The following is a 21,247-nucleotide window of genomic DNA, read 5'->3' as shown; positions in this document are numbered from 1 at the left end:
TTCTCATAGAAACAACAACCCTCATAATATAAGTGAGCTTAAGATTTAAGGAGAGACCTCTCTGAAGAAGAAATATGAATGACCAATAGACACATGAAGAAATATGCAACATTTCTGGCCATAAAAGAAATGCAAATCAAAGCAAAATTGAGATTCCACCTAACCCCAGTTTGAATGACCATAATGAAGAAAACTAATAATAACAGATGCTGGGCTGGTGGAGATGTGGCCAAAAAGGAACATTACTACACTATTGGTGGAAATGTAAACTTGTTCAAATACTCTGTAAAGAGATATAGAGGTTCCTCACTAGAGCTTCCCTATGACCCAGCAATGATGGATCAAGGAAATGTTGTATATATTCACAACAAAATTCTATGCTTCCATCAGAATGATTGACATTGTCCCATTTGTAAGAAATGGAATCATTTGGAAACATAATAATTCAAACAAGCCAGACCCAAAGAATCAGAGGCTACATGTTTTCACTCATTTGGAAAAACCAGAATATGTCTAGGACATTCACAGTAGCTCAATAGCAATATGCATATCACCATAAAATGATGCTTATCAAAATGAGCTCCAAGAAATGGATACAAGATGATTGTATAGTGAACTGTTTTTAGTTATTTCTATTTAGTTTTTCCCCTTTGGTTTATTCATTGTAATCACTGTTTTTGATTTCTGTACCCTTTGTCTTATACATAAGTTAATCTGATTTGGGGAAAGGAAGGGAAATCACAGAAATGGTGGGACAAAGATTAACCAAAGCAAGAGTGATATTCACTAGACACTATGTTAGAAATAAACTTTACAACTTTGTGAGAGTGAGATGTCAGGGTTGGGGGAAGCAGAAAAAAATGAGGAAGGGGTGACACTGTTAAAAATGTACTCATTTGGGCTGGGAAGGTGGCTCAGTGGTAGAGTGCTTGCCTTCCATGCATGAGGCCCTGGGTTCGACTCCTCAGCACCACATAAGCAAAAAGAAAAAAGCCGGAAGTGGAGCTGTGGCTCAAGTGGTAGAGCACTAGCCTTGAGCTGAAGAGCTGATGGACAGCGCCCAGGCCAAGTTCAGGTCCCACGACCGGACCAAAAAAAAAAAAAAATGTACTCATTACTTATGTAACTGTAACCCACCTCTCTGTATATCACCTTCATAATAAAAACAAAACAAAACAAAACAATTGGAGAACTCACCCAAATACAGAAAATTAGAGACAAAAATGTGACAACACAACAGATATAAGCAAAATTGAGAATGTTATAAGAGAGTACTTTGAAAATCTTTTGCCAATCACCTGAAGAATCCTAGGGAAATTGATGCTTCCCTATACTGGATCTGAAGCAAGAAGTAACACATAAGAAGAAATGAAAAGGAAATGTCAATAAACCTCTTCCCATTCCAGAAAAATCTACAACTCGATGAATTTACCGTGAAATTAAGGCCTGCGTAGAACTTACAATTCACAGTTATAACTCTTCAATGGAATAGAAAGGGAAATGGAATTATCAAACACATTCTATGAAGCTAGAATTAGACTCTTCTCTAAATCACATAGGGACTCACTAATGAAAGAGAACTATGAACCCAACTCTTTGATAAGCGATGATGCAGAACTTCTTAATAAAATTCTCACCAACTAATTTCAGCAACTAACAAAAAATAATATTGTATGATCAAATAGGATTCATCCTAGGATACAATTGGATTCAATATTCTTGTCAACAATCATAGTACAAATCAACAGCAGAAGCAGGGGCAAGAAACACATGATCGTCTATATGGATGAAGTAATAGTTTTAACAAGCTCCAATACCCCTTTATGATTGTCTGAGAAGCTAGGAATGCATGGAACATTCCTCAATATAATACAGAGTATATATATGACAGATAATTAGCATTTACCTAACAGTGGAAGCATGAAGACATTAAAATCAGGAATGAGACAAGGATGTCCATTCTCTCTACTACTCTGCAATAAGGCAGTGGACTTTCTAGGAAGAGCAATAAGCAAGAGAAAAACATAAAGGGGATCCAAAGAGGGAAGATGTAAAGCTATCCCTTTTAACAGATGAAATGATCCTGTATTTAAAGGACCCTATAGCTTCCTCCTTCAATTTACTAAAGGTGATGCTAACCTCCAGCAATGTAGCAGGGTATAAAAACCACAAGAATCAGTAGTTTTTCTGTGTTACCAACAATGGGAAGATCCAGGCTGAAATCCGAAAAACAACCTCATATGTATTAGCCTTAAAACCAAATCAAATCTAAACTAAACAAAACAACAACAACAAAACTAGGAATTAATTAAGTAAAATGTGAAGGACCTCGACTGTGAAAACTTTAAAAGTCTAAAAAGGGAAATTAAGGAGACTCAAAGACATGGAAAATCTTTTTTTTTTTTTTTTTTTTGGGTCCGGTCGTGGGGTCTGAACTCTGGGCCTGGGCACTGTCCCTCAGCTGTTCAGCTCAAGTCTAGCGCTCTACCACTTGAGCCACAGTGCCACTTCCGGCTTTTTTCTTTTTGCTTATGTGGTGCTGAGGAATCGAACCCAGGGCCTCAGGCATGCAAGGCAAGCACTCTACCACTGAGCCACCTTCCCAGCTCAAGAAATGGAAAATCTTTTAAAGCTCCTGGTTGGAAGAATTTACATGATGAAACTGCAATGCGGCCCCCCAAAAATTGACAATGCAATACTCATCAAAATCCCAACTATATTCTTCAATAAAGTAGAGAAAGCAATCCAAATTTAATATGGAATTAGTAAATTATAGATGAAACAGAAGGCTTAGAAATGAATTCATGGGCCTATCATGATCTAACACACACACACACACACACACACACACACACACACACACACACACACACACACACACATACACACACACACACAGAGTGAAATTCTATTCGCCCATCAGAAATGATGACTTTTCACCAGTCTTAAGGAAAATGAAAGGCTTGGTAAAATTATACTAAGAGCAAAGAGAATGGAACGCAGACTCAGAGCAATGTATGTTTCATGATTCATTCATTTATGTTAGCTAGAAGGTGCCCACAAATCTACAAGTAAACAAGACTGATTCTACCTCGTCCCAGTAAGAATGGCCATTATCAAGAAAACTAACAATAGCAAATGCTGACATGGATGTAGCCAATTGGGAACTCTATTACACTCTTGGTGGGAAATTAAACTTGTTCATCCACCGTGGAATGCAGTACGGAGTTTCCTGAAAAGACTAAATATAGATCTCCCTTAAGACCCAGTAATTCCCCTCATCAGCAGTAATTCAATAAATAACAAGCAAGCTCACATGAAAGCTATCAGCATAACCATGTTCAGGGCCCAGGCCCAGTGTTCAAGGACTGGAAAAAAAGTTACCACTTCTGGTATTTGTTTTTAAAAATATGAACTTTTGACATAAGAAACCAGATCATTCCATTTGCAGTAGCTAGGATAGGACTTAAATGTCGTGGGTGATAAAATGGCTTCTTTGTTGAATGTTAGGAAAAGATGTAGGCAGTTCAAGAAAAGGGAGATTTTTTTTGTTGTTGATCGAGGGGCTTGAAGTCTGAGCTTGGGCACTGTCCCTGAGTTCTTCAACTCAAGGTGAGTTCTCTACCTCTTGAGCCACAGTGCAACTTCTGGTTTTCCTGTGGTTAAATGGAGATAAGAGTCTCTGGGACTTTCCTGTCCAGGGGGCTTTGAACTGCAGTCCTCAGACCTCAGCTTCCTGAGTAGCTAGGATTACAGTTGTGAGCCACTGGCACCAGGCTAAAAGTGGGGGAATTTTAGAAAAGAAAATCCACCTCTTTACCTGTGTCTAAACCTCAGAAATCACTATTAGAACACTTCATCCTCAACTCATTTCACCAGACATTTGTAAATTTTCTCTTTCCCTTTATGTAGGAATACTGCAGTCAGTATCAACTCAGCTGTGGGACTGGATCAATTGTATGTTAATTGCTAGCACCTAAATCAAGAACTGTTACATCAAAACAAATGAACCCCTCACTTGGAATAATTGTATTCTTTTTATTACAAATCTGTGCTTTATCAATTCCTAATGTGATATTGGACCTCCCAACAGAGTGATGACATTTTCTTTCTCTTCAGCAATTGTCCTTCTTCCACATGTGTTCAAATATTTAAGATTTCAAAGATTTCCATTGATAATTCATTAAGCTGACCTCTAAGATAATGTGCAATTCTTGAATTTGGTCTGCTGTCTTGTTCTTACATGCACAGGCCTTCTATGATTTATTTGTTCTACAAGGAATTCTACTTTCCAATCTTCATGTGATCAATTTTAGTCCCTTTCATCAGTCTTTCTGACTCTCTCTCTGGAGTGTCATTTGAGTCTGTCTCATAAAAAAATATATTAGTTATCAGCTAAATGACTCTCAACTTCTGTTTCTGGCCTGACTTCATGTAGGCTGTGATAGCAGCCCTGACTGGCTATGCTTACTGGAGTGTTCTTTTGTTTGTTTTGGTTTCAGTTTTGTTTTGTTTTGTTTTGTTTTTTTTTTTTTTTAGAGATCTAGTATTACTATTCAAAGTAGTAGCTTTTCTGGGCCCCTGTGAGTCCCTGGCCTAGAGTCAATGGGGTTTTCTCCTAAAGATACAAAGAACAGGTGACTAAATTCCTGTTTAAATTGTCTCAAAATGAGGCAATCTGGCATCTTTGCAAAGCCATCAATAATCCTCTGTAACCAATTACAGAAATGGTCTATCAAGATGGCTTTTCAAGGTTGACTGTGAAAAATGTTCATTTCCAAGTCACCAGCATAAAACTGATCACATCCCTGGGAGTAGACTTTTGGAAGGAAGGTTCCCCTTCCTTCCTTATCTTATGGTAGATCAAACCAAAATATTTTGCAGTTGTGGTCAGCCTGGAGCACATTTTCCCAAGAATATTCTCTAGTGTAAAAGAGGACCAACTATCAAAATAAAGGTGAAAATACTTGTGTACTACAGAATGACTTATCTTGCTTATATCTGTTGTTATTTTCATTACTTCAAACACATGGATAATTATATTGGGATTAGACAAGTGGCAAAGGATTAATAGAATAAAGATTCTGTTTACCTTCATATATCTGATATAATACACTTAACCTCTTATGGAAAATTAAATCCAGCTGTAGAAACAATGTCAGAAATATAAAATAAGCCTCAATATGAATAATCTGGCACACATACACCATCATCTACTCAGAAATGCAGTCTCTCTATAAATATTTATTTGGTGAAGAATAATAAAAACTTAATTAATGAATATGACTTTTAGGTATCATCTGAAATACTCCTCGTGTATATAATTGTATGTAATTTTATAGATGTTACCTAGACAGGAATTTAACATGCATATAGAAATCAAATTTCCACAATTTAAGCTGGATGAGAAGAATCATTCCCTCTTGTATTGTGTGGTGTGAATTTTACCACAGTGCTGAACCCTTCCACCTAATGCCAAGAGTCATGTGCAATAATTTATTATTTGATCTTAACATGATTGCTAATTGTAGAATACACTTTGAATTATTACATTAATTCACAGAATTAAAAAAGTAATAATATATTATTTGCTTAAATTCTGCTTCTCAATTTTACAATTCATGATATATATTAGTAAAATTAGATTCACTTTCTTCTTTTCTATAGCTGCTAAATGTAAAATTTATATATTAAACATTCAACATTAAGAAATCAATAATAAGTAACCTATTATTAAAATGATATAGTATTAAACTGTGATTTGAATTATAGTTCTAACAAATTGTGATGTAAACAACAATTAATAGAATTATGGGTAATTTTTTTTAAAACTTACCAGCTTGTTATTTGTTTCCTAATTGTGTCATTTGTTATTTTGGTCCAAGCCATCTCTTCATCCTTATTGTTTAGTTTTCTATTTTATCTCTACTGGTTTGCTGATTGTGTATTTTGTTTTCCCTTTTTAGTGAATGACATGAGGCTGAAAATCTGTATGCTAGTTAATTACTTCCTATGTTAAAGTAAAATTATTGCTCTCCACAGCTGTTCTACTCTTTGTAGAGTATTTTTCCCAGTCCCATATCCTGTATTGCTGCTCTCATGTATTTTATTTTATTTTACTTTTATTGTGAAAATACCTTACAGAGGGGTTACAATTACATGGGCAAAATAATGAATACATTTCTTATTAAGCATTGTTGCCTCCTCCTTTGTTTCCCCTTCCCATACCTTCTTTATTTTACTTTTTATTTAAATTTTACTGTCAAGGTAATGTACAGAGGGGTTATACTTACTTAAGTAAGGTAATGAATTCATTTCTTTTCTAATTTGTTATCCCTTCCCCCATTTTTCTCCCTCTTCCCTCCCAACAGCCCCTCCAAGATTATTTCCAACATATTGTCTTCTGTGTATCACTGTTGCATAGGTTCCCCCTTTGTCCTTTGCCTCACCATTTTTCCCTTTCCCTTCCCTAGTTCAGATTAACATATTTATAATAACCAGGGTATCAAAATCAAATACAGTGACTACAGGGGATAAAACATAGGTGGGGAAAACACAAAAGGATAAAAAGAAATCATGCAGTACATTAAGAACAACAACAACAAAGAACATGTCTTGGAGTACATTTCACTTAGAATCACCTTATACAATCATATGTACATAGCTATAGGGCTATTCTGCTCATCTACTAAGATTATCCTTGATGTACACAATAATGCTCCCCTATTACTCAGTAATCCCACTTCTGGGCATTTAACCAGGTGGCCACAAGCAAGGCCACACTAAAGCTACCAGCAAAATTATGTTTATCACAGTATTATTTACCATAGCTAAGATATGGAATCCATCCAGATGACCCTCAGTAGATGAATGGATCAAGAAAACCACACACACACACACACACACACACACACACACACACACACACGGAATACTATGCTTCCATCAGAAAGAATGATACCACCTCATTTGTAAGGAAATGGAAGTTCTTGGAAAAATTATATTAAGTGAAGTAAGCCAGACTTAAAGAAACATAGGTCCCACGGTTTCCCTTATTTGTAATAATTAGTTTATACCAAGGATAATCTCATGTCCTATGTTGAGCATACAACATTATTGCTATATTATTTGTTATTATTTCTGCAAACAGGCAGGTATATTTAAAGAATTATGCTCATCTTATCCATTACTGGAGGAAGAGCATCCAAAAGCGCAACCCCTACTAGGAAGAACAACTCCTACTTATTTAGCTTCATTCCTATGTAAGGCCAGTGTTGTCCCCTGTATCCTCATGCTGTACATTACAACTCTATGCCTGTTCAACCTGTATATCTCTTGTCTTATACATTGTGACCTAAATGCCCCAGCAATTCCACTTTGCTTTACTTTTCAAAAATTTTCTCCCTCTGAGTGTAAACTTGCTCAACCACTTTGGAAAGCAGTATGGAGGTTCCTGAAAAGACTTCACATAGAGCTCCCCTATGACCCAGCAATCCCACTTTTGGGCATTTACCCAAATGTTTACAAACAAGACCACACTAAAGCTACCAACACAACTATGTTTATTGCAGTATTATTTACCATAGCTAAGATATGGAACCAACCCAGATGCCCCTCAGTAGATGAATGGATCAAGAAAATGTGGTATTTATACACAATGGAATGCTATGCCTCCATCAGAGAGAATGACATTGCCCCATTTGTTAGGAAATGGAAAGGCTTGGAAAAAATTATATTAAGTGAAGTAAGCCAGGCCCAAAGAAACATAGGTCCCATGGTTTCCCTTATTTGCAATATCTAGTATATGTCTGAGTCAAGCAGAAAAGGTCAGATAATGTGATATTAGGGAAATGAACCCTTAGATATGTACTTAAATGTTTTTTTTTTCTTTCATGCATTTGTTTCTAACGCGTTTATAAGATTATTTCTTTGTTGCTTTGTATGTCCCTCCCCCACAGTATAACCCCTTCTTTCACTATATTTGATGTCGGTACAATTTGTGGAGGAGAAGGGGAAAAACAAGTCATGTAAGGATAACTGTGGACCCATTACAACAATGAGAAATAAAAGTTGTCATGTCAAAAAGAACTTTACAACTTTGGTGGGGGGGGTGGGAAGATGGAGTGGGGGAGCAGGGGGAGGATGGGAAGGGATGTGAAGGGTAAACAAAGGAGGAGGCTGAAATGCTTGATAAGAAATGTACTCATTATCTTGCCCATGTAATTGTAACCTCTCTGTACAGTATGTTCACAAAAAATTAAAATTAAAATTAAAAAAATTTTCTCCCTCAATGTATGAGGTTGGTGTGTGTGTGTGTGTGTGTGTGTGTGTGTGTGTGTGTGTGTGTGTGTGTGTGTTTACAAAAATCAGAAGACAACATTTTTCCTCATTCAGAATACATCTTTCAGGTCATTATAAGTTGTGGCTAATGGGAGAAGTCTCTTGCTATTTTAAGGATGAAACAGAAAAATATATTTTTGCATGCACCACAGTTGTTTATTAGTCTGTAGTTGAACACTGAACTTCGATTTATATCTTGGCTGTTGTTGTGAATAATGTGAATAATAATGAACTACAGATATATTTACGAGTTACCCAGAGAGAAATAATCACATGATTGGTGGGTCAGATGATATTTCAACTTTGGATTTCTTTAGAAAACTGCATACTACTTTCTACAAGGAGAGTACTAACCTGTATTTTGACCGAGTGTAAAAAATTTCCTTTTCTCCACACTCTCACCAGCCAACATTATTACCTTTTGAGTTTTTTTAGAGGGCAGGTTTTTACTGTGTGCAGTACCCAAGATGACCTCAGACCCAAATCCTTTTACTCCAACCTCCTAAAATCTTTGAATTATAAGCCTTTACCACCACACCTGGTTCCTTTGATTTTTTTGATAAGAGTTATAATAGTTATAAAGTAGTATCATAGTAATTTTGAATTGCATTTCTCTAATGACTTTTGTTTACAAAACATTAAGCCAGCATAAAAGTTGTATTAAACATAACTTTGTAAACACACTGGTGATTTTCAGGGCTTTTTGGAAAACATGTCTATTCAGAAATTTTGTCCATTTTTAATCAAGTTTCTTGTTAATCTCATCTTTAATCTCTCTATACAAAATCAATCATTAATTCAAGGTAGTAGAAAAGAAAAAATTAAGCTACTCCTAACTTTTTCAGTTTTCAATAACATGATATTGCTTAAATAATTTTCTGTTAATGCTTGAGACTATATAACTCAATTTAGTTAGACCTTATACAAGGCTATGTATTTTATTTTATGTTGATTTTTCTTTCCAAAGCCTGCGTGACTAATTTCCCTTGGTTTCTTTCTGTTTCATGTAGTTCAGATTTCAAACTGAAGAATAAATGGAAGGAACAAACAAAAAAAAATACAGTTCCTTTCATCTGATGATGCCTCTACAAGGAAAGACCTATGATAGAATATCAAAAAGACAATTCATTCTTCTAGGTCTGCCTTATCTTTGTGATGTAACTTAAATGGTGTAAAACACAATATACTGCTCAGATACTTTTATGTGTTATCAGTTTTGTACATTTTCTTTTGGACTTCATCTCAGTCTACAACATTCCTTCATTATTATGTCCCTCATATTTTTACACTAACAAGACTGAAGATAACCAGTTTGATTTACAGCATGAGAAGTTATCTACCTGGCTTCCTTGGAAACAGAGCATGATCAATAGATAATATTGCTCACTACATGTAATGGTTTCTGTAATACTTATGACATTCTATTAGGTATTTAAAAAAAACTTCTGGCTAAACTCAAAGCTCATTCATAGAAGTTTATGTTAAGTATTTTACGTTTTATTTCTCTTAATTCTTAAGATAACATTTGCTATAAAGCTAATGTTATTACCATTTTAGTGTTGGGAAAAATTGTAATTAAAGGCACTAAGGGTATGGCCCAAAGACACACAGTGAGGAAGGAAATGAGTCAAAGTTTCCAAAAGTCATTCAGCAATACACAAAAGGTAGGTAAATTCTTTCCATTCTCTTACTCTCTCAATTCAATATTCATATTGTCCAAGAAATAATAGCATAGTAAATATTGCTCATGGTGATTGTTTTCTGTCAAATTTTGTCTTCATCACAGACTGTGTTGGTGACATTGGGTTATCATGCACAGAGCTGAGCTTCTAAATTGAGGTCCAAAGAGAGGCAAATTTCTTCTGTCCCACAGTTCCAGTTTCCTTTTTTAAAAAGTACCAAAACTTTTAAATATCATCACTTACTGTCTTTTAAGAATCCAAAAATGAAATAAATTCACATTTAATCAACCCAAAATGCTTTAAAAGTAAGAGATAATAAAACAGGTCCCCATGAAGTAAATTTTCTTCTACTTTTAAAATTATTCTGAAAACCTTGTATTGGTTAGTCACACCTGTAATCTTATCTACTCGGGATAGCTACTCAGGAGCCTGGGATCTGTGGATAACCATTGGAGGTCAATCAGGACAAAAAAAATTCATGAAATTATTTTTCAAAATTTTTAATGACGCTGAGGAGAGGTCTGAGGGGTCCGGGCTGCACAGAGCGGCTGCCGGGCCCGGGCTGCAAGTAGAAGCCGCGGGGAACCACAGTCTCTGACCCGAGGAGTTCAGTTAAGAAGATGGCAGTGTTCACCCCAAGAAAGAAGAAGCAGAATTTTTTGAACTGTGACAGCCTGTTATCAGAAATATCATTACAGGAATTAATTTTGAACCTCACTGAAAGTCTATTTCCATCACCTACAAAAAAGTACACTTGTCAGAACGGTGATAAAAAAGAAGTCAGAGAACACTGCTTTCCTCAAGACCATTTGATTTCAAGTCCACACAAAACAACTACAAAAAACAGATTGCCATCTGTAGATCACAGCTCACCATTTAAATCTACTATGCCTACTATATCTTTTTACAACAAAGATAAATTGTACCTCAATCCTCTGGAGAGAAAGCTGATAAGAGATAGTAGATCTTGTCTGCAGACTAATGGTGAAGATAAACTTATTCCCATTATAACTGAAAAATTGCAGGGAAAACCAGTCTCTATCAAAAAGAAGACCAAAAATATATGAAAAAGTTTAACTGTTAAGTGTCAATGCAGTTATACACACATCAAGGAAGTGTCAACAGATTCTAGAAATTCCAAGCAAAATCAAATGTCAAATAAACCTGTTGTAAAGAAAGAATATAATTGTTACCTAGCTGAAAGTAATCCAAATACTCCTCGGGTTCTAAGCCAAAAGGTAAAACCACAGGTTACACTCCAAGGTGGAGCCGCATTTTTTATTAGTAGGAAAAAAATGTCTCTTAAAACATTGTCACCAGAAGATACACCATCACTAGGAGTCACATACAAAAATAAACCAGAAACAACTGGAGATTCTGATTCAGAGGTTATATGTAAGAGAAAAACTTTTGTGGAGAATCAAATGTCAAAATGCTCATTACTAGAAAAGAATGTTGAACTACAACATTCAAGAAGTAGAAACAAAGAAGAATTAATAAAAGATTCATTTGGTGCAGTAGTTTCTTCAAAGGAATATAAACTTGATAAAGATAACAATTTTCCTTCAGAGAATTCTGTTGAAAACATGACAATTTCTCCTGAGTCCACTGTCTACCCCATCTTCAATGTGTCTTCAGTCAATGCAAAAAGATCTACAGCTGAAGAACAGATTTCTTTGGGATCCATGAGTGGTACTAACTTCTTGAAGCAGGCTCAGAAAAATATGAACATGAGAGATACAAATAAAGAAACAAAAGACCAGCTCATCATTGATGCAGGTCAAAAACATTTTGGGACTACTATATATAAGTCTTGTGGCATGATCTATTCTGCTGCCAACCCTGAAGATGAACTGCAACATGCCCAATACCACCAGAGATTCCTGGAGGGAGTTAAGTATGTGGGCTGGAAAAAAGAGAGAGTGGTTGCGGAGTTTTGGGATGGAAAGATTGTGTTGATCCTGCCTCATGATCCAAGTTACGCTCTGAGAAAGGTAGAAGATGTAAAAGAACTTGTGGATCATGAGTTGGGTTTCCAGCAAGTCATTCCCAAATGTTCAAACAAAACTAAAACTTTTCTCTTTGTATCTGATGAAAAGAGAGTAGTTGGCTGTTTAATTGCAGAACCTATCAAACAGGCCTTCCGAGTCTTGTCTGAACCATCTGGCCCAGAATCTTCAAACTCTAAAGAAAGTTCTAGAGCTTGGCAGTGTTCAAATGCATCAGAACCTGCAGTCTGTGGGATAAGCAGAATCTGAGTTTTCAGACTGAAAAGAAGAAAGCACATTGCAAGACGACTGGTAGACACTGTCAGGAATTGCTTCATGTTTGGCTGTTTTCTCAGCACTAACGAAATAGCATTTTCTGACCCAACACCAGATGGCAAATTTTTTGCAACCAAGTACTGCAACACCCCTAATTTCCTTGTATACAATTTTAATAGTTAAAGCCAATTTTAATGATAAAACTGATGGTGACGTGGCAAAGTTCAGATAGTTCATCATTTGACATTAGCTAACATCAAAATAAACAATTGACTCATGTATCCCCACCAAACTTTGTACCTTGAGTTAGAAAGTCAGAATACATTCCCTGGAAACCATCTAAACTTCCCAGAAAGAGAAAAGTGCCTAGATAATACTGAATAGCACTCGGGTTCTTTATTATGAACCATTATAACTGTAAGTAGAAATTACTTACTTCCTGTATTCGAGCATTGATCAAGATAATTTCTACAGAAACAGGCTCACTTGTCTTTTGAGAACTGTTAAACTTTTAGGCTTCAAATATCTCTTGCCCATCAGAAGCCAAGAGGAAAATTAAATCTAAGTAAGTAATTTACTTATTTAGGTTTTCAAGCCAATTCCTCTCTTCCTGATACAGATCTATAGCTATATAATTGAAGGTATTTAGGGCCTTGAATTTCTAATTTATGGTAAGACATGGTAAGGAATGAGTAAAATATCCCAAATTCACTTATGTAGAACAGAATTTGGTAATTCAATGTTTTAATCTTGATGCAGATCAAATTGCCCAAATGGACACTTGCTTGAAATTTTAAGTTCTGTTCTGCACTATTCCCTTCATTTCTGTCAAATGAAAATGTTGGCGTGCTACATTAGGGGACTTGTCACTGGCCAATGTGGTCATTAACAGAACCAGATGCCCCAATGGATGAGATTGCTCGTTGAGAGACTTAACTTGCAAAGCAAAATGTATTTGAGCTGTTTTCATTCTCAGCCATATAACTAAAGGATTTTTTAGGTTGTATTACTCTTCATCTGCCATCTTTATTTAATAGTAAACCTGGTTCCAAAGAGAATGTGCAAGTGTTAAAATGTTTGCAATTATGCCAAAACATCGTAATATTATTTACTGCACTGTTTTAAAACTCTTCTAAATGTTTTATTCAAAATTTCTATTAGCTTTATTTTTTTGGTTGAATGCTTTTGTGGTAAGATAATAAAAAGTATTCTTTAAAAAATTTAATGAACTAGCAAAGACTCAGGAAATAAAATATAGCTCATATAGTACCTCACCAACCTAGAGAGGAAAGGCCTAGCAAGGCCTTTAAGCCCTGATTTCAAACTCTGAGCAGGCCAACACACATGCATGCACATGCATTTGCATGCATGCATTTTTTCCCTTCCCCTCCCCAAATTAGAGAAGCGTACATACAAGAGGCAGGTGCACCAACTTCAAATACAGAGAAAACAAGGGTTATAGCGTGGGGGAGGAACATACAAAGAAACAAAAATTCACATCGCACATTATAAGTACGTTAGAAACAATAGCAAGAAACAAAAAACTACTTGTTTCCCTATCATGGGGTTCAATTCCCTTAACATCATCATATCTGTTCATATGCACATAGCTTTTGACCTTGTCTGCTTACCCCAGACATATATTCGTTATTGAAAATAAGGGAAACCATGGGACCTGTTTCTTTGGACTTGGCTTTCTTCACTTAATAATTTTTTTTCCAAGTCTTTCCATTTCCTAACATATGGGGCAATGTCATTCTTTCTGATGGAGGCATAGAATTCCCTTGTGTATATACACCACATTTTCTTGATCCATTCATGTAGTGGTGACAGCTGGGCTGGTTCCGTATCTTAGCTATGATAAATAATGCTGCAATAAACATAGTTGAGCTGGTAGTTTTAGTACGGTCTTGTTTGTGATCATTTAGGTAAATCCCCAAAAGTGGGACTGCTGGGTCAAAGGGGAGCTTTATGTGGAATCTTTTGAGGAACCTCCATAATGCTTTCCAAAGTGGTTGAAGAAGATTACACTCCCACCAAGAATGCTGTATGGTTCCCTTGTGGACACATCCCCTCCAGCATCTGTTGTTGTAAAAATATGGAACGCTCCACGAATTTGCATGTCGTCCTTGCACAGGTGCCATGCAAATCTTCTCTGTATCGTTCCAATGTTAGTGTATGTGTGGCTGAATCGAGCACAAAATATTTTTTATATCAAAAGTGCAATTGGGGGGCTGAGAAGGTGGCTCAGTGGTAGAGCGCTTGCCTTAGATACATGAGGCCCTGGGTTCGATTCCTCAGCACCACATAAGCAAAAAGAAAAAAGCCAGCACTGTGGCTGAAGTGGTAGAGTGCTAGCTTTGAGCTGAGGAGCTGAGGGACAGCACCCAGGCCCAGAGTTCAGGGTCCACTACCAGACCCCCCCAAAAAAAACTGCAGTTGGATTTTATTAAACTAGACGATTCAACAAAAAGTAAGTTCAAATTGTCATGACATTTTAGAACCATATATTTCTTACATAAGCACACATTTAAGAATAAAATCAAGATTGACATGTCAAAAACAAAATAATTCCAGATATTTGTTGTTCAAGAAATGTGGAGGAGGAGGAATTCAATTATTCTATACAAGGCACCTGTCATAATGAACACTGCAGCAAGTGTTAAGGTTTGTTAAAAGTTTTAATTTTTTTTGTTGTTTTTTTTGGGTCCGGTCGTGGGGCTTGAACTCTGGGCCTGGGCGCTGTCCCTCAGCTCTTCAGCTCAAGGCTAGCACTCTACCACTCAAGCCACAGCGCCACTTCCGGCTTTTTTCTTTTTGCTTATGTGGTGCTGAGGAATCGAACTCAGGGCCTCCGGCTTGCAAGGCAAGCACTTTACCACTGAGCCACCTTCCCAGCCCAATGTTTTAAATATATTTAATTTTGGGAATTTGTTTATATATGCCAAAATTAGGACTGTTTGGCAGGTATAAAACTTTTCCATAAAGTATTTAAGATTTATGGTAGCAGACATATACTACTAAGTATATACATTTCAGAGTTTTGAGAAACTTTATTAATGAGAATTTGCAAAGTTTTTGTGTAAAGAAGAAGAATGAAGAGTTAACACTTTCTTAACTACACAGTCTGTTAAAACTTTAGGGCTTCCTTAGTTTATAGGTTAACGAGGAAAAATGATGATATAAGCCATAAACAAATAATGAGAAGAGCCATAAATGTAATCTTAGTGGGTAGCTTTAAAGACTACTCATATTCTATAAAACTCTTGTTGAACATCACAACTTCAGTCAGTGTTAAATGTACAGAATTATGAGAAAATAGTAAAATCTAATATGTAGTATACTTCAAATAGTGAAAGCAGTGATAATTGTTTTGTTTTTTATTTTATTAATTATTAACATTTAATTATTGTTTTTCTTTATTTGTAGCATTGTTTTACTTGTTGAAATATAGTACAACTCTTTTTTTGGGGGGGGGGTCCGATCGTGGGGCCTGAACTCTGGGCCTGGGCGCTGTCCCTCAGCTCTTCAGCTCAAGGCTAGCGCTCTACCATTTGAGCCACAGCGCCACTTATGGCTTTTTTCTTTTTGCAAGCGCTCTACCGCTGAGCCACCTTCCCAGCCCTAGTACAACTTTTTGTAAGTCATCATTAGGAGGTACTTTGAGAAGGTTACTTGCATGGCCAAACCAATTTTTATAGGTGCATGTTAATTTACAAAAAGGAAAATTAGGAACAAAATATTTATTTAAAAAATTATCAAATAGAGTCTGAGTCAGGAGTGTTGATAAATGTCCACACCTAAAATTTTAGCCCTCAGCTGAAGCAGCTGTATTACAGAGTTGAGGCCAAAAAAGTGATAGACTGTGTTTTTTTCTTTATTTTTATTTTGTTGGTCATGAGGCATGAACTCTGGGGCCTGGGTGCTGTCCCTCAGTTCAAGGCTAGGGCTAGCACTTGAACCACTATACCACTTCCATCTTTTTTTGCTTATGTGGTGCTGAGGAATCAAACCCTGGGGCTGACGCATGCAAGGCAAGCACTCTACCACTGAACCACCTTCCCAGCACCTGAGAAACTGTGTTTTAAAAAATCATCTAAACAACATTTGCTTTCTGCTTTGGGTTATATAATGAAAGATATAAATATATTTTTATATTTTTGTGAATTGTACTTCTAAATTTATACTAACTTCAGCCACTTTATCCTTTTTAAAGTCATGAAATATCTCTGAGAGTTTGCTTCTGTGAAGATTGTTATTGCATTTATAATTTCTTCTGAGTTATTTTTATTTTTATCAAAATAACTTTATATTTCATGTTGATTTGTTATCATATATCAAATACCTTCAAATGTACACATAGAGTCTAAAGATAGCAGTATGAATATTCTCATACACCTCTTGTTTGTCTGTTATGCACTTCTAGTATTGTGATATTTCTCTCTCTCTTTCACTCTCTCCCATTTCCTCTCTTTCTCTTTCATGCTCCATGTCTGGTACTTATATATGCCAAAATTAGGACTGTTTGGCAGGTATAAAACTTTTCCATAAAGTATTTAAGATTTATGGTAGCAGACATATACTACTAAGTATATACATTTCAGAGTTTTGAGAAACTTTATTAATGAGAATTTGCAAAGTTTTTGTGTAAAGAAGAAGAATGAAGAATTTCAGCTGGTCTACTACTATCCTTCAGGATCCACTAGTTTTGTGGGAACATGATAGCGACCATCAGTTACCCTTGCATTCTTTAAGAGTTATAAGAGTGACTTGATATTATTCTTTGCCATTCTAAATGGCAAAACAGCAGATCTAGGAATTCCTTTTCACTTTTACTATTATAATTTTTATCTCAAGGAATCATTGGGATGGGTAAGATACTTTTAACCTGTTACCTAAAAGTTTTTTTCTTTTACAAACAACCTTTTTCTTTTATTATCAGTTAGTAAATACATATAACGAAAACAAAGCTATCCTATGGAAAGTGGACCGAAGTTGCTCACAGGGATGACAAACAAAGGAATGTGGGAAGTGAGTACAAGGGATGCCCATCATAGAACACAGATCCTAGGAGCAATTTATCAGGTACACTTTGTGAGAAAGACAATGTGCTGGGAACTATAGATTAAATCACTGAACAACTGATATATATACGCACATATATTTGTATATGAATATTTATTCACATATGCATACATGTGTGTATATGCCCTTATATATGTACACATGTATGTTACTATACACACAAATACACACGTACCTGTACACATGTATACATGCACACATGGAGAAAGACACATAGATACAGCCAACACAAGTTTCACTAGTTGTTGAATATGCTTAAATGGAATGCTTGGAACAAAGTATGTTGAAGACGTATTTGTCTCTAAGAGTTTTTTTACCACTCCTCTTATCTCTTAAAACTGGTATGTTTAGAGAGATTCCACTTGCAAAATGCAGTACAAGTGATAGCAAATCACTCAGAAGTAAAGGTCATATGGTGTTTCCTTGCTCCCCACAGAATGCTTGCTCTTGTAGAAACTCTCAACAAAGTAGCAGGAGAATGCCCTGGTAAAGAATAAAGTTATAAGGCTTTAAATGGCATCCTTACTTGAGCTCTTTTACAACAGCCAGCATGAATTCCTAAGCAGATGAGTGAATCCTCAGGAGACTGGATTCTACATATGCATTTAACCAACCCATGTGAAAAGTCCTATGTGAGAAATGCTGACTGAGGTCTTGCTGATTTCCTGGCCAAGAAAAAAAGAAAATATTTTTAATGTTTTAAAGTTTGAAAATAATTTGTAACCTATCAATAAATGTGTAGAAACAATTATACCAAGTAACAAAAAATGATGGTGTTTCGTTTATGTGCTCTTGGCCTTGGTGAGTGATTTTAGGTGTGTCTACACAAGTAGAATCAGGACACACACACGCACGCACGCACACACACACACACACACACACACGCCCCAGCATCCCCGCCCACACAGGTCATGAATGGCAAACCCCTATCGCACAGAGAGACAGACAGACAAAACACACCGGGTGTGGAGAGAGCGCAAATGAAAAACAAAAACAAAACAAGTAGAATCAGCATAAATCAAGCAGCACTTCTTCATTTAAGATAGAAGGAAAGGAAGCCAGGCGCTGGTGGCTCACGCCTGTAATCCTAGCTACTCAGGAGGCTGAGATCTGAGGATCGTGGTTCAAAGCCAGCCCAGGCAGGAGAGACGGTGAGACTCCTATCTCCAATAAACCACCAGAAAACCGGAAGTGGCACTGTAGCTCAAGTGGTAGAGCGCTCGCCTTGAGCTGAAGAGCTGCGGGACAGCGCCCAGGCCCAGAGTTCAAGCCCCACGACCAACAAAAAGAAAAGAAAAGAAAAGATATAAGGAAAGGATACAGGTTGACACATTTGAACAATGAGATGTACAAGACAGTCTATCAAGGGGTGGCGGGTGAATGGGGAAGTTGGGGAGGTGTGAAGGAAAGGTATGGTAGAGGAAAAACAAATGAGTGGGTAACAATGCTAAATAAGAAATGTTATCATTATCTTACTTAGGTAACTGTAACCCCTCTGTACAGTATATTTACAATAAAAATATATATTAAAAAGATATAGGGAAACTTCTGTACTTATAGGAAGTTGTATTTATCACTCAAAATCAGTAAGGTATTGGTTTTAGGACCACAGGTATATGAAAACTTTGGATACTCAAATTCTCTACATAAACACAGCATATTATTTACTTTAGAATCTGCCCACAAGCTAGTGCAGAGTAATTGTTATGAAAATTTTTACTACAATCTAGGTTTGTAATGAAACATAAAAATGTATGCACTATCAACAGATACAAATTTTTTCAGATAAATTTTGTCTTCAGTTTGTGGGTGGAATTGGGAGAACAATTTTGAAAAGCACAAATTTCATCACCAAGACCAGTCAGCATCATTGAATAGTATGGAACTCCAAGGAGAAATATTGAGTTGAGACATTATCAGAAAATGTAACCAAGCAAGGACTTTTTAGAAATGCAGCTGCTAGATTTTCATGGAGAGCTTTCAAAACACTTTGTGAAGCACAAATCAGAACCTCACTGAAGTGTAGATGCTTTTCCCTCTCCTTCCAGTCATAGTCAGTCATTATCAATCAACATATAGCTAATCTTGAATAATCCTCTAATAACAAAATGTTGATGGAGTGTTTATATGCAGAAAACCTAGGAAGGCTAACTTTTTCCAATTAGGACATTCTGTATTCTATGACCCAGCAGAGAGTAAACTAGGTAAGCATCCATTTACAGCCTTCTGATTAATTCTGATTCTGCCCACATCAGTTATCTATCCATACCTGTGCCTGAGCGAGAGGATTTTAAAAGAATTTAGTGATTTAAAATTTAAACTTAAATATGGAATGAAATTTGTTCCAATGCATTATGTTAAGATATTTAGAAACAACTGGGAAACCTAAAGGTCTATAAGATTTATTTTTATTGAAAGTGCAGTAATATTGAAATATGGTTCTCTACAGTTTAAGCAATTTGCAGCAGACTTGATACTTATTAAATTTTGTATATTGAAAGGAACACAAGCCTCAACAATATGTCAATACTATCCTCTTATTTATCTCTAAAGGTTTATGCTTCTGGTCTCTTAATATTAAAACTTCAAAAAATTATCTTTAGCAAGTTGTGCAAACGGGTTTCACTTCATCATGTCAGTGTTGAATAGAGTGTATGTGCATTTCAATGTTCAGTGCATTTGGATCATTGTCAATCTTTCCATTTTTCTTCCTTCCTTTACCCCAACCCCACTTATCCCTTCAAGTTTCCTACTTATATTCTTACATATGTACATTGAGTGTTATGACTGTATTAGTCCACCATTCCCTCTCCATCCTTCTACTTCCTTTAAGCCTAGATCCCCTTTTAAGACTTGTTTCAACTTCATGGTATTTTGTTAAATATCTCTACCTTGGCATTTGGCTATGGGCTTGCCACATCCTCTCTTCCATGTTTGACCACATAAATGAATATATTTCTCCACATTTCTAATCTCTGAATGGCTGACATAGGTCTATTTTACTATTCACCTTCTGTCTTAAATTTAGAATTGCACTTTCAGGGCCATCCTAGAGATCTTTTTTCTTCTCTAAACACTGAAGATGGAAAGGAAATAATTTCCATGTTCTCAGCATTATGCTATCCATCATGAATTTCCATCACTTATCACTTCAGCAGTCTATGTTTAGGGACAATCTTCAATTTCTGATGATAGGAGCACGAGTCAGTTTTAATTATGCAGATTCCACTATGTAGTGAGCCCTGTAGTCTTCTAAATTTTCAATAAATTTCGAGTAAATTTTTATTAATAATTTAAAAAGTTTTATTTCAGTATTTGAAATGCTGCCCAATTATATTAAAAGTTTCACAATAAGTTAGACTGAACTTTTCCCCCCATTTTCGCCACTAGTTCAGGTTAAGTCTCCTTTGGCTTTATTGTTTGAGAGGCCAAGGGATGAGGGTAAACAGAGAGATGATCATTACTCAGATATCTCCTTCCTCTCCTGTTTCTGCTATTCTCCTTGAGAGAAAGACTGTAGCAGGGAACAAGAGTGATGCTTGACTTCACCATATAAGGGAGCATTCCTGGCATGTCAATGATTGTTTCTCAGAATAACTTAAACTGCTTACTCTTGCCTTCTCTGTAACAGTAACCTAACTGTGGCTTCCTTGGTGCAGGAGGAAGCACACTAACAGGTTACTACCTGGAAACTGGTATTTTATATCTCAGCTTACTACCAAAAATATAAAGCTTTGGCTACATAAATGCAATGGTACTGATTGTTCAACAATACCTTAGTGAGCAGTAGACAATTCTACTCAGCTACCCTCTCCTCTCATATCCTCCCTTTCACTCCCCTCCACTCATTTACCCTCCCATCCCTTCTTTCTTTGT

The 21,247-nt window shown here is 36.2% G+C and overlaps 1 non-coding gene and 1 pseudogene across 1 annotated transcript; one reads left to right on the top strand and one right to left on the bottom strand.

Annotated features, from left to right (window-relative positions):
• Positions 1-10,539: 10,539 nt before the first annotated feature.
• On the top strand, positions 10,540-12,637 carry LOC122107161 (annotated as a pseudogene).
• Positions 12,638-14,378: 1,741 nt separating this feature from the next.
• On the bottom strand, positions 14,379-14,487 carry LOC122107170. The gene has a single exon (XR_006147303.1). It is a non-coding gene; the product is annotated as a U6 spliceosomal RNA (small nuclear RNA).
• Between the last annotated feature and the right edge of the window lie 6,760 nt (positions 14,488-21,247).

Source organism: Dipodomys spectabilis, unplaced genomic scaffold (assembly GCF_019054845.1).
Source record: "Dipodomys spectabilis isolate Male_0828 unplaced genomic scaffold, ASM1905484v1 ptg000047l, whole genome shotgun sequence".
In the NCBI taxonomy this organism is placed as follows: Eukaryota; Metazoa; Chordata; class Mammalia; order Rodentia; family Heteromyidae; genus Dipodomys; species Dipodomys spectabilis.
Note: the sequence above shows the minus strand (reverse complement) of the source record. Positions and strands in the feature narration are given on the sequence as shown.